Here is a 13,487-nt window from a genome sequence, read left to right on the forward strand (position 1 = left end):
CTTGTCTCTTGTTTTTGGGGGGCACGAGACTACAGTGGCGTAGGCCCCCCCCTCCCCCTGCACTCTCTTCTAAACCCGGGGGCCCTTCCATGGAGGGTGGGAGGAAATTCTGCTCCTTTGGGGATTTTTTCCCTTAAAAATTTTTTTCCCTTCGGGCCCCCTACCCCGGGGTCCCTTTTTGGTCCGTTTTCCCGGGGGGGGGGAACCGTTACCCCTTCCCTCAAGGGGAAAGGGGAATGCCCCCACAAACTCGACCCTTTGGGACAAACCAACCCCCAGGGGGAAGCCAAAACATTTAAAATCCCCACAGTGAGGTTGCAAGTAAGGTTTTTAAATCCTTTAGGAAAAATTTTAAAAAAGGGGTCCCCTTGATGCCCAAGGTTACCCCGTTATTTTTAAAAAGGGGGGGGGGGCGAGATAAACCCTCCTTGAAAAACTCAACCCTGAAAGGAAACCCCCAAAGCGACGAAAGACCACTTTTAAATCCCCACCAAAGGCCCAAATTTGGGAATTAAAATTTTGGGGAGAAAAAATGTTTTGGGAACTAAAACCCCTTTAAAAAAAGGGCCCCGATGTCAAGGACGGGTTTTGTTTTGCAAAAAAATCGAGATAAACCCCCTTTTAAAGTAAAATAAACCTAATTTAAAGGATTTTATTAAGTAAAATTTATCCGAAAAAAAACTTTCCCTTTCCCCCTTTTTTTTTTTTTTTCTTTTTTTTTTTTTTTTTTTTTTTTTTTTCCCCCCCCCTTTTTTTTTTTCTTTTTTTTTTTTTTTTTTTTTTTCTTGCGAACCCATGACACCATTATTGTATACCGTTTTCCAAATGTGCTAATTTTGTGGGGTCCCATCAGTCGGACTGCTGATGTGCATCCGAAGAAGGAAACCGAGACTTAGCATTATGAGAAAGCATGAGTTAGTTATTCTGAAGCAAAGAGGAAAGGGGAAAAGTTTGACACAAAAACCCATACTTCCTATGCTGAAGCAGAAACAAACACCCCCCCTAGTGCAAGAATGTCAGTCAACGCTTGCAGAAGGATAAAAAAATTGCGAATTTAAAAACAGACCGTTAAAAAATTTAAATATTAAAGTTACCCGCCCAAAAGGTTGATCAAATGACTCATCAATCCATCAAAAAATCATAAGGAGGATGATACTAATCCAGCCCGGGAGCGCACCTTCCCGTCCGGGACTCCGTGGGATTCGTCTGGCTCGCGATCGGTTCTCGTGAGAGAAGAGATCGCAATCTGTCAGTGTCTCCCCCCTTCAGGAGGTGCAGGACAGGGAGGCTTCTTTTCCCCAACCACCCCCGAAGAGGCCCCCGGGGGAAGCGAGGGGAGGGGCGTCTCCCTCCCAAAAAAGAAGAAAAAACTGGGGAAAAGGCACTCCAAACCCCATAAAACGAATCTTCGCGTCGCCCATTATAAAAGGGAAACTGTCAAAGTCTTAGATCTAAAGTAAATGACCTTAAATTTTTAGCCTCGCCCTTTTTCTCCCATTTATATTTTCCCCAAAACGCACTTAAACCCCACCTCGGCTGCGGGGCTTTTCGCTGGGGAAACTCCCTTTTATGTGGGAAAGGGATCGTGAGGGTGGGGGTGGAGGCGGGGTCCCCCTGTACACCCACCAAACCCCCCTTTTCCAGAAGTGTTTGATTCTATTTTTAAATTTGTCCCATGCAAAGTAAAATTAAGGGCACTATCTCTATTTTCCCTTTTAAATTGTCCACCTATGCAGCGATGCCTATATGAGCTCTTTGCTCTTAGGAACGCCCTCCACAAAATAAAGTAATTTTAGTGTTTTTTAATGCTCATATACTTATGGGGTCCTGCGGGTGGATGTAGGGTGAGCAGTAGTGAAGTTGCTTAATGAGTCTATCTAGCCTCTGAAGGATGTAGCCCGAGGGGGGTGGACTAATACCGGAAATTTGAGCTTTATTGACTTATCATGGTCTCTTCATCAATCGCCAATGCCTGTGGCACACCATTGCCGGGTCTTGGGAAGGATCATCTTTCCCATTTTTATTAAAAAATTCATGCGACCAGTGAGAACGCCTTAGCACCTAAATTTAAAGTAAAACGAGCAGCGGGTCGCCTTCACAAGGAGCGTCAAACTCGAACTTGTTGGAAAAAACCCTTGAGTAAAGTAAACAATATCAAATTCGATTATAGAAGCAGCATTGCTATCCTTCCTAAAACTTCGACAGATAGCGTTAACCCAAAGTTCCTGGTGGACACCGATTGCCGCAGGGGGCCCGTGCCGACGAATAAACCCACAGGCTTTTCAAAAATAACTCACAAAAGGAACTTTTGCAATTTTCAAAAAAGCAAAGCTGGGCTCGTAAAATAAAAACAAAAAAAGACCCTGGGAGCTTTTTTTCCCAAATAAAAAGCAAAACCCAAAAAATCGGTTGGTCCACTATTAAAAAAATTATAAAAAAAAACATCTATCAAATAAAAAACTCACTGAAGAGGGGACTAATTTCGATTCACCTAGAGACATTGCTAATGCACTCGCCAGGGAGTTCTCTCATAAAGCAGCTACTAATTCCACCCCCCTTCCTGACCATCAAGGAAGAGGCTGAGCTGCAACCAATCCTTTGCCACAGGGGAATTTGATTACAATAAAAATCTTACAATGGATAAACTTTTCCAGCCCCAGAAGCCGTAGAGGAAATCCCCCGGGCCCCGATAGATTCGATATGAGTGATGAACATCTTTAAACATGTGACATGATTAAATTCTAGAAGTTACAAAAAATTTGGAAAAACCCATTTTTTCCCAAAATCATGGGACTTTTCCCACATCATTCCCATATTGAAAGTAGGGGTAACCCCGACTGGGGATCTCCTACCGCCCAAAAGGTCATGGGAAAGAATTGTTAACATAGGCTATTTCATTTTTTAAATTTCCCGTAATTTACTAGTTACGAGCGTCGGCTTCCGCAAGGGGCGCCCAAAATCTCGACGCTAGTAAAGCGGACAGTCATATTCAAAGGCCCTTTCCCAAAAAAATTTTTGATTTCAGTATTTTAGATTAGAAAAAGCCTACACAGACATGGCGATATGGCCACCAAAAACTTTAAAGCTTTTGGATTCTGGAAACTTGCCTTTTTTTATTCAAAATTTTTATTTCGACAAACGTTGCTGCAAAATTTTTTTCTGACAATATCACTTTTTCCGGAAAATTTTTTGGGGCAAGGAAGTTTTGTCACCAACATTATTTTAGTATGATCAAAGCACCCTTTCCAGCTCCTCCCCGGAATCTTAAATACTCACTGTAGCTGTGATTGTGCATTTTGGCATTCCCCCAATAAAGCGAATTCCCAAATCGCATCCAAATTGGGATGGATTATTTATAACTGGGGGCCCCCTGGGGTTTTTAAGTTTCCTTAAAAAAGTATTGGGGAAATTTTTTCACGTAGGAAAAGCCGAACATCAGCTAACTCAGACAACCCCCCATTTCCTATTTAAAATTCTGCTAAATTTTTAGGTCTACTTTTGATAGTAGATAAACTGGGAAAAACCACATTGGTCTTAAGAATAAAGTCAAAGAGCCCAAAATTTTTTAAATGCATTTCTGGGATAAAAGGGGAGCTGATAGACTCTTTGCTAATGGGATATAAGCCTGATTAGGTCTAAAGTGATTAGGGGCAAACGTGTATGTTCGGCATCGAGAACAATTTGAAAGGATTGGGTCTGTGCAGATGCTTTTGCGGTGTGTCTTGGAGCCGAAGTGCACCGATCGAGCGTCTTTAGGTGGGTCAGGGGTACCTCCCCCCCGCCAACGCGGCCATTGCCTTGACTATGCCGCAAGGGGGTTCGAGTCCGACCACCCCAATGGCAATAGTGGATTAGGCCCCTTTTCCAGAGACCCACGACCTCTCGGAAAGTCGGTATGCTCCTACCATCGATACCCGGTTTCAATCAAAAAATAGCGCCCCTGGGAAAAACCCCAAATTTTTTTATCATGGGAAACCTGGCTTCCATCACTAAGATGGGGCCGGGGTGGAGGTACGCCAAGGGTTTAGAGAGATCCTTTTAAAAAATCTCCCTTTTTTTTATTTATATACCGACGGCCCAAGACAGATAGTTGTGGGTGGGGTGATGGGCGACTGAAAGTGACAAATTTTAACTGCCGAATCATACATCGTCTTTTTTGCTGAACTTTTTGCCCTTGATAAAACCATTGATTTTTACTTCGACACCCACGATAGTAGAATTTTTTTCCGATTCCTTTAAATTCACTTAAAAAACCATTAAAACATTTGAAACCACCAAAAAAAGAACTTTTGGGAAAATCTTCGTAAACACATGGTGCCAACAAATCAATCAGCAATTGGGTACCAGGGGACCTGGATCCCTGGCAAGAACAGGCTGACAAATTTGCCCGGGTCAAATGGGGACTGACCTTAGCAAGTACGTACAGATCTCGGTGTTTTGTGCTCTTAAAGCAAAAATACATCTGTGGGGAAAATGAGTGGGCCCGCCTCCAACTCACAAAAAAAATCAAAAAAACTTGAAAATGTGGGACACTCCCCCAGAAAAAAAAAAAGGGAGGAGGGGGTTTGGCGCGCCTGAAGTTAAAAGCCCCAAGGCTAACCCATCCACTCCATATTAGAAAAAGTTTCCCTCCCCATGCCCCAAAAAGCCAAACATCCTCACAATAAAACCCTATCTTAATAACCTGCCAAAAATACTAACAATAGAATAATGAAAAACATGCACTCACAAAAAACCTTTTAAAAAAATGTGAAAAAAAAATACTTAAAAATAATCACTTTTCTAAGGGAGACAAAACTTTTTTGACCTTACTAATTTAAAAATAAAAAGGATCCATTGGGGTTAAAAAATTGGCCACTGCCGCTGGTTGATAGCCAAGAAAACAAAAAAAAAAAAAAAAAAAAAAACGGAGAGATTTCAAAGACGGAACATCTTGCTACGGGCCTTTTACTCGATTGCCTGTTTATGAATGCTTTGTGCAATTGCTAAGACAGACACCAGTCAGAGGGCGACAGGATGGAGATGTTCTACGGAAAAAGGGAGACCCCCCCCCCCAAAAAAAAAAACCTTTTATCAGTATGTTTTTTCATTTTCGTTTTTTACCCACTTAATCCTTCCCCTTTTTTTGTTGTTTTTTTTTTGTTTTTTGTTTTTGGTTTTTTTTTTTTTTATTTCTACACTATCTCTAATGACCGGGATTCGTTTTTCTGTGATTCCGTTTTTTGTTTCTTGTTCCCTTATTTTTTATTTTAATCCCAAATAATCATCATAGTTGCTTATTTTTTAAATTTATGAAACATGTTCCCCTTTGTCCCCCCCAAATTTTCAATAGTCAGACCTAGTTGTAAAGATCTCACTCCCCCCGATTTATACTTTTTTAAAACCATTTATTCCTCTTTTCCCACTACACCAAATCAACCCATATCATCAAAATTTACCACCCCCCATCCGGTCTTCCCTAGACCTTTTTTTTTTTATCACCCTTTAAACCCACTTTTTATGAAAACTTAAAATCTCTCATTCGGGCCCACGGACCCCCCCCAACATCTTTCTTTTTTTTTTTTACTTTTCCCTGTTCCTAGCAATTGAAAATTTAATAAAAAAAAGGAAAATAAATAAAAAGAATGAAAATATAAAATTTTTAAAAATTAATAAAAATCAGAAAAAAAGGGGTTTAGTTTTTAAATTTTTATTTTAAAAAGTTTAGTTTTTATTTTAATATTTTAAGTTAACCCAAACTTTGTTCTTTTGAAAAAAAAAAAAAAAATTTTTTTACACTTTTCCCCTTTTACAACCTAGCCTTTTAAAAATAAAAACAAAATCATTAAAAATCAAAAAAAAGGGTTAAAATAATAATAATAATAATAATAAAAATTTAAATAATAAAATAAAATAAAAAAAATAAAATAAAAATAAAAAAAAAATATATAAAAACAATATATATATATTGAAAAAAGGGGGTTTTTCTTTAACACTTTAAATTCAGTACCCACTTTTCCCCGCCGGGGGAAAACAATATTTAAACAGAAAAAAATAACTTACCCATTAAACCCCCCCCCAAACTCCAGACATGAAAGAAAAATATAAAAAAATTTTTATAATTGAAAGGGGGGTTTTCCCCCCTCCCTTTTTCCAAATCTTATTTCCCTTTAAAATTTTTACAACTATACCTTCCCCCCCCCCCCCCCCTCTTTTTTCCCCTTTTTTATTTTAATTATTTATTATTTTTTATTTTTCCCTGAAAGGGATGCGCAGTTCATACGGGTGAGTGAAAAAAGTCAAAAGTAAAGAAACACTTTTCCAAAACTTTTATCGAAGCTTTTTTTTAAAACTTTACCCAGAAAGATAAAATCAAAAAAAGGGTGAAATAATTACCCAACTCCCCCTTCCCGTGTCCCTTTTTGCAGCCCGAATCAGACTGCATTTTAAAAGCTCCCTAATGCACCCTTTGATTTTCCTTGTTTCTGCAAAAGTGGCTGAGAAGTTGGGGTTTCAGTTTTAAAAATCTGAAATAAAATCTCGATCAAAAGATATCAGTATATTTTCCCTTATAAAGATAAGTTGGTTTGTGGTGATACCCGCTATTTGTACTGGGCCCCGCCTCCCTGACCGGGGGGTTTTTGTAAACGGGTTTTTGGCGGGGGGAGAAACTTTTGGCCTGGCTTTGGGTCGACAGAAAACCTTTGGGGTTTTGTGAGTCACCCTGAATGCTAAAATTTCGGGAAGGAGTATCGGCGGAAAATGTCTCTTTATAATTAAAAAACCTGGTATTCTCGGAGTAGCCCCCCTCACAGGTGGACGTGTGAATTTTGAAAAACGAAATGGGCACCCTGGGGTTCTGCAGCACTGGTTGGGCACCAGAGTCTAGTTTTCAAAGTTAACCTTTCCCCCTTTAAAAACTTTTTTTTTCATCGTGGCCCTTCTCTTTATCCTCTCGAGACGTCACCTGATTGGAAATTCCCCTCAACTCCGAAACCCTTCATCAATTTAAGGAAATTCATCATAAAGGGCTGGGTCGAGAATCATCCTAAAAGCTCGGGCGCAGGCTGAAAACTTTTTCCTTTTTTTCCCAAAACCCAAATCACAAAATATCAAACAAAAGACAAAAGTTTAAAACACAAAAAATAAAACGTCACAACTAAAAACCGGCAGAATACAAAAAAAAAAACAAATTATCCCAAAAAAAAAACAAATTTTAAGCAAGGAAAATCAATATATTTTGAAAAAGAGCAAAAGGGTTTTTTAAAGAGGAAATCACATTAAAGAAAAGAAAAAATTCAAAGTAAACGTTTAAAATTGGGTTTACACAGAACAATATCTTACTCTACACCAGTCTTCTTTAAACCCCTTTAACTATCCCCATTGTTGCTTTGGATAAAATTTTGGGAAAAAAAATTCAAGAACTTTTTCCGCACAAAGAAAAATTTCCCAAAAAAAACGTCATCAAAAATTTAAAAAACCCCAACCCAACCCACCAATTAACCCCCCAATTACCCAACTGTAGGGGTTTATCTGTGTTTTTCCCCCTATTTTGGGGGGGGAGGAGTCAACGAGCCCTAACCCCCCGGTCCCCTTTTTTGGGCAAGAAAATTTGGGTTCATTGAGTATCCCTTTGAACGTATTAAAATTGGGGAGCGTTTTTCCCTTTTTCAGTTAAAAAAAAAAAAAGTTTTTTGGGCCCTAAGCTTTCCCCCCCCCAAAAATATAGATAATTAAAAGGGTTTGTTAAAATGGGTGAAAAGTAAAATTTAAAAAATCATCAGAGAAAAATTAAAAAAACCTTATAAATTTATAAAAAAAACTTTTAAAAAAAAAATTTAAAATTAAAAGGGGAAAAATACTAAAAAACAATTGTATTATTTCACCCCAAAAATAATTTAAAAAAATTTTTTTAAGTGTTTTTCTTCACTTCCAAAATTTTACTTATAATGTACTTTCGCATTTTATCATTGCCTTTTTAAACCCTTTTCAGCAAAATTACGGACGGAAAAAACGAAAAAAAAAAGTAAAAACTTAAAAAAAAATTATTTTTAAAAAATTAAATCAGCAACACACCCAAAAAAATAAAAAAAAAACATTGAAAAACAAAAAGCACAGCACAAAAAAAAACACTTTTAAAAAGGGGCAATCTTAAAAAAAAAAGAATAAAAAGGATACCTCTAATGCTGAAAAAGATTTCACTGTAAAGACCAAAAATGCACCCCCCCTTAAAAAAAAAAAAAAACCCACAAAAAAAATTAATAAAATCTGAAAAACAACGGGGTTATCCGAAGGATACCCGGACCGTATTTAAAACGACCCAAATGCCTGAACAACTCAAACCCAGGGGGTTGGGACTTCACCTTTTTTTGCAAACGAGGCGTGGGGCCAGATTTTCGGGCATTTTTAGACTCATTTCCTCGTTAAACGTCGCCCTTGCCTTCTCAAAATTTTTCCCCTAAAAAAAAAATTTTTAAAAAACCTGTAGATTCCCGTGTTTTTAAAAATTTAAAAGGGAAATTTAATAAAGGAAAAAATACAAAAAAAATAATATCAACACTAAAAAAAAGGGAAACAAATACACATAAATTAAAATAAACGAAAAAAAAATTTATTTTCGTGGGCTAGCTGGGGGGGTTTGGGCCACATGTCCTTTAAAGTTTTTCCCCTTACCTTGTCCGTCCCCAAATTCTTGATATTCACCGTTCTACGAGGGCGCCCCACGGACGTTACCCCTCGCGGGCCCTCGAGAGGGCCCTCGGGACGTCGTTCCCTTGGATATCTCGTAGTGTCCCCCCCCCCCCCCCGTGTTACAAGTGGGGTTTTTCACCCCCTGTGAAAATAATGTGTGTTCACCCCCGTGTTACTAGTTTTGTGTTCACCCCCGTTTTACTAGTGGTGTTCACCCCCCGTGTTACTAGTGTGTTTCACCCCCTGTGTTACTAGTTTTTGTTCACCCCCGTTTTATAGTGTGAATTCCTCCCCCATTTTACTAGTGCCCGTTCACACCCCGTGTACTAGTGTTTTTTAATCCCTCATGTATCATAGATTTTGGATTTTCCGCACATGGGAACCCCAACCATCAGTTTTCGTTTCGTATACTTACTAGTAAAAAAATTTAAATGAAAAAAGCGTTTGGGAATCATACCCCCACCCCCCGCACCACCCCCACCACACACACACACAAACACACACACAAACACACACCCCCCAAAAAAAAAAAAAAAAAATTATATATATATATTAAAAATATATGGGGTGTGTGTGGGTGTGTGTGTGGTGTGGGGTGTTTTTGTGTGTGTGTGTGTGTGTGTGTGTGTGTGTAGCCCCGGGTTTTAGGGTTGACGGGCTGTAAAAAAAGGATGAATGAGAACGAATACTTCAAATAAAAGGGGAAAAATTATGGACGGTTTGGGATTATACCCAAAAAAACTGGGTCAAAAATTTTTGTATTTTGGAAGTTTTTAATTCTCATTCATCCCTTTTTTCCTACGTGTATATATGTATAATATATATTATATATAAAATTATATATATATATATATTTAAAAAAGTATATATATATATAAAATATAATTTTTAATAATAATATTATAATATATATATAATATATATATATATTATATATATATATTATAAAACACACACCCCCAAAAAAATTATTAAAATATATATTTTATATATAAAAAATTTAATAATATATAATATAATATATTTTATATTATATATACACATAATTAGTATTTATATTACACAAATATATTGTGTGGTTTACTCCCACAAAACCACACACCCACCCCCCACACCCACACCCACACACCCCAACCACACACACACACACACCCCCACACACACACACACACACCCCCCCCAACACCAAAAAAAATAAAAACAAACAGTTTTCCCAATATTGGGTTTTTTTGAAATTCGCTCCTGTTTACGTTTAACAAGGAGGGCCCAAAAAAAAAAGTATATTTAAAAAAAAAAACATTTCTTAAAAATTTTATAAAAGACTTTTTTGGGTATTACAATTAATTTAAACCCCAAGACAGTATGAAGTATTTTTTTTTTGGGAGCACTTTGGGGTAGGTGCTGTTTTTTGGTGTCGAAAAAAAGGTCCCTTTTGGTTTTTTAAATAATTCTGAGGGTGTTTTAGGAGTGACACTTTAAAAGATTAGCGGGTTTCACCCCCTAAAACTCCAGTTAAACAAAAGTTTTCCTTGTCGATAATCCCACTGAGGGGAAATATGAAAAACCACCCTTTTCCACGTTTTTAAAGGGCTGAAAAAAAAATAGAGATGCCAGACATGAAAAGGGGGAGTGGAATTTGGGAAAATTTTCCCAAAAAAGGTTTTTTCAAAAAGGGGAATAGTTTGGTGTCAAAAAAAATTATGGACATAGGGCATTCTAACAGCTGCCCGTACAGGGGCTTCTTATTTTACAAGGAGATAAAAAAAATGGATAGAAAAAAATATTAGGTTACATACCGTGAAAAATGAAGCTTTTAAAAAATTTTTGCATAATTAGAAAAACCCCTCTTAAAAAAGGGTTGGGTAAAAGTTTTACATAAAGCTTATAGTATTTTTGGGCCCTTTAAAGAATAAGGGAAAATTTATTCGAAAATATTTTTGGGAAAAAGTATGTTTTTAAAAAAATACAAGACAAAAGTTCGCTGAAAGAAAAGAAAACCTAAGTTAAAACCCATGATAATGCCGAAAAAAAACAGGCCCCTGAAACAGAAAAAAAGTTAAAAATGATATCAAATTTTGAATTTAAAAATAGTCAATTTTAAAAGAAAAAAAAAAAATAACAACGGAAAATTTTTTTGGGTTTTTTCAATTTTTAAGAAGGGAAAATTTGATACAGCTGAAACCCTAAAAATCCTTTTGGAATAATTAAATAAGTTTTCTGCCCCAAATTTTTGCATCCTTTTACCCATCTTTTTACCTTTAAAACCCCTTTTACGGAAGAAAACGCTCTAGAGGAATTTTGATGAGAACTTAAGATAAATTTTGAAGATTTTTGTCCTTATTAAATGGTAGCAGTAATTTTTACAAGAACTAGTGAAAAGAGTAAAAGGAAAAAAAATGAGCGGGGGGTATCTTAATTCCAAAAAAGAATAAGATTTATGAAGATCCAAAGACGCACCGAAAAAATGACAATTTGGCGTGACAAAAAATAAAAGTTGTTTAAACCCGTTCATTTACCTTTGGAGCCTTCTTACCAACAAAAAATTTAAAGACATACCTGATATCAAAAAAAAGAATTTCAATTTGCCAAAAACGCCCAATTTCAACAATTTATTCTTTTTAAAAGCCCGAGTCTCAAAAACCCCAAACAAGAAGATGATCAAAAGTTATTTAATTGTGGGGCTAAGACGATTTCCTAAAATAAAATTTTAAAAACGAAAAATTACTAAAAAATGAATTTCCCGAAAAGAATGAAATACCCCCGACAGACTGATTTAAAATCCTGCATAAAAGGGAAAAAATTTGCTTTTCTGGGGCAAAATGCTTTTGGAGAGCTTGATTTCTTCCCGCTAAAAGGACATGGCCCTGGGAAACAAACCCAAGAATAGATAAAAAAAACCCAAAAAATTTGGGGGCTTTTGTGGGTGAAAACGAAAAAGGCTGGCAAATGTAGAAAAAAAAAGGAGAATGATGGTGAAAAGGGGCCCCAGCAGTTCAATTCTGAACTGACCCTTTATGTTAAAAGGGAAAATTTTAAAGATGGGTTAAAATCCTTTAAATAGTTTGCAATAAAATCTTTCCCAATTTTTTATAACAGAGTCAGACACAAAATTTTACAGTTTGATCATGTTCTCTCTCTTTGAGGGAAAAAGGGAACTAAGTTGCAATCAGAATTGCTCCTAAAACTAAAAAAAAGCATTTTTTAAAGTGTGTGGTCTCAAAATGATATATGAAAAAGATTATTTGGGAATTCTGCTGTAGATTCAGCTGAATTTTTGTTAGAAATGAAAACACACTTTTTAAACCCAAATTTTTAAAAACACAACCCCAAAAAGGGGGCCAAGGGAAAAAGGGGTTTTGGTTCACTAGAAACAAGTAAAAAATTTTTAAAAAGAATCGGAAAGTCCCGTAAGTATTTGAAGGTTTTGTTAATGCAAAAGCCAAAAAAATTAAAATTGTCCCTCCCAAAGGGAAAATTTTTTAATAAATTTTTAGGGAAACTTGTCTAAAATGTGGAAATATTTAAAAAAAATGAATTATTTTTTTAGATTTTCATTGACAATTTTAGAAAATTTTTTTTGGGGTGTCCTCGCAATCGCCGGGGAAAAAAACAAAAAAGTATTCCCAAAAACAATTTTTCAGAAGAATTTTTATTGGTTTAAAGTGTAATAGACTTTTAAATTTTCCAAGCAAGCGAAAAAGGGATTGACGATTTGGGAAACCTTTTGTTGGGGCCAAAAGTATAAATTTAAAGGAAAACACTGATAAAATGTCGAGAAAGTCCAGCTGTTTTTCCCTACATAAAAAAAGTAATTGTGAAGAGGGGTGATGGCCCCCGGGGGAAATTTAAAAGGAAAATAGCCAGTGTTGTCAAAGGAAAAATAAAATATTTGTTTCTTAAAAATGGAGGGCACCCAGTAGAAGAATTTAAAGGGGAAAGTAACCCGTGGGGAAAATTTTTGGCCCACTTTTTTAATGATTAGTTTTTGCCAAAGGGTTTTTGAAAAAAAATGTGACTTTGAGAATTTTAAAAATTTACCCCCCGAGGGTTTTTAAAAACCTTTAAATTTTTATGGAAGGAAAATTTTAGCAAAAAAATATCCCAAATTTAAAATTTGAGCAAAAAAATTTCCCCCATGCCAAAAGCCAAATAGTAGAAATTAAAAAAAACCACTTTTAAACCCGTTGATAAAAGTTTTTTTTTTTTCAAAAATGTATTTTTGTCTTTGGGTTTATTTAGAAATCTGCTGCAAAAATTTTTAAGTATTTAAAAACAGTGACTACTCTGCAATGATATTTCCTATAACCCACTTTTTTTCAGATTCAGTTTAAAAAAATTTTTTTATTTTTTGCAAACAATTTTTATTTGGAAAAAAAAATGGGGAATGCATTAAAGGTTTTGGGGTTTTATGTATTACTGCAGTGGGGTTCCAAATCGGGCAAAATGGGTAATTCCAAAGATCACGGAAAAATATACTTGAAATTTTCTGAAGAAGACACAACAACCAAAATACACAATATTTTTTGATATTTTTGAGTTTAAGGTTATAACTAGGGGCCCCCAATTTTAAAACAATTTCATCCCCCCAAAAGTTTAATACCCGTCATATAAACTCGGACACACTGGGAAATTTTTTTCTAGCGGGGCTGTCGTGACTGGACATTTGCATTTTTCGCATCTTTACAATAAAAAGGGTTTTGTCAAGAACCTTTCGAGGGGATTTGTAATCAGTGAAAAAATAAACTTATTTTAAGGGCTATTGAAATATATCTATAAAATATCGCGCTCTGATTGCCTGGCCCGGGTATATCAAACGT

The sequence above is a fragment of the Penaeus monodon genome, unplaced genomic scaffold (assembly GCF_015228065.2).
Source record: "Penaeus monodon isolate SGIC_2016 unplaced genomic scaffold, NSTDA_Pmon_1 PmonScaffold_1706, whole genome shotgun sequence".
Lineage (NCBI taxonomy): Eukaryota > Metazoa > Arthropoda > Malacostraca > Decapoda > Penaeidae > Penaeus > Penaeus monodon.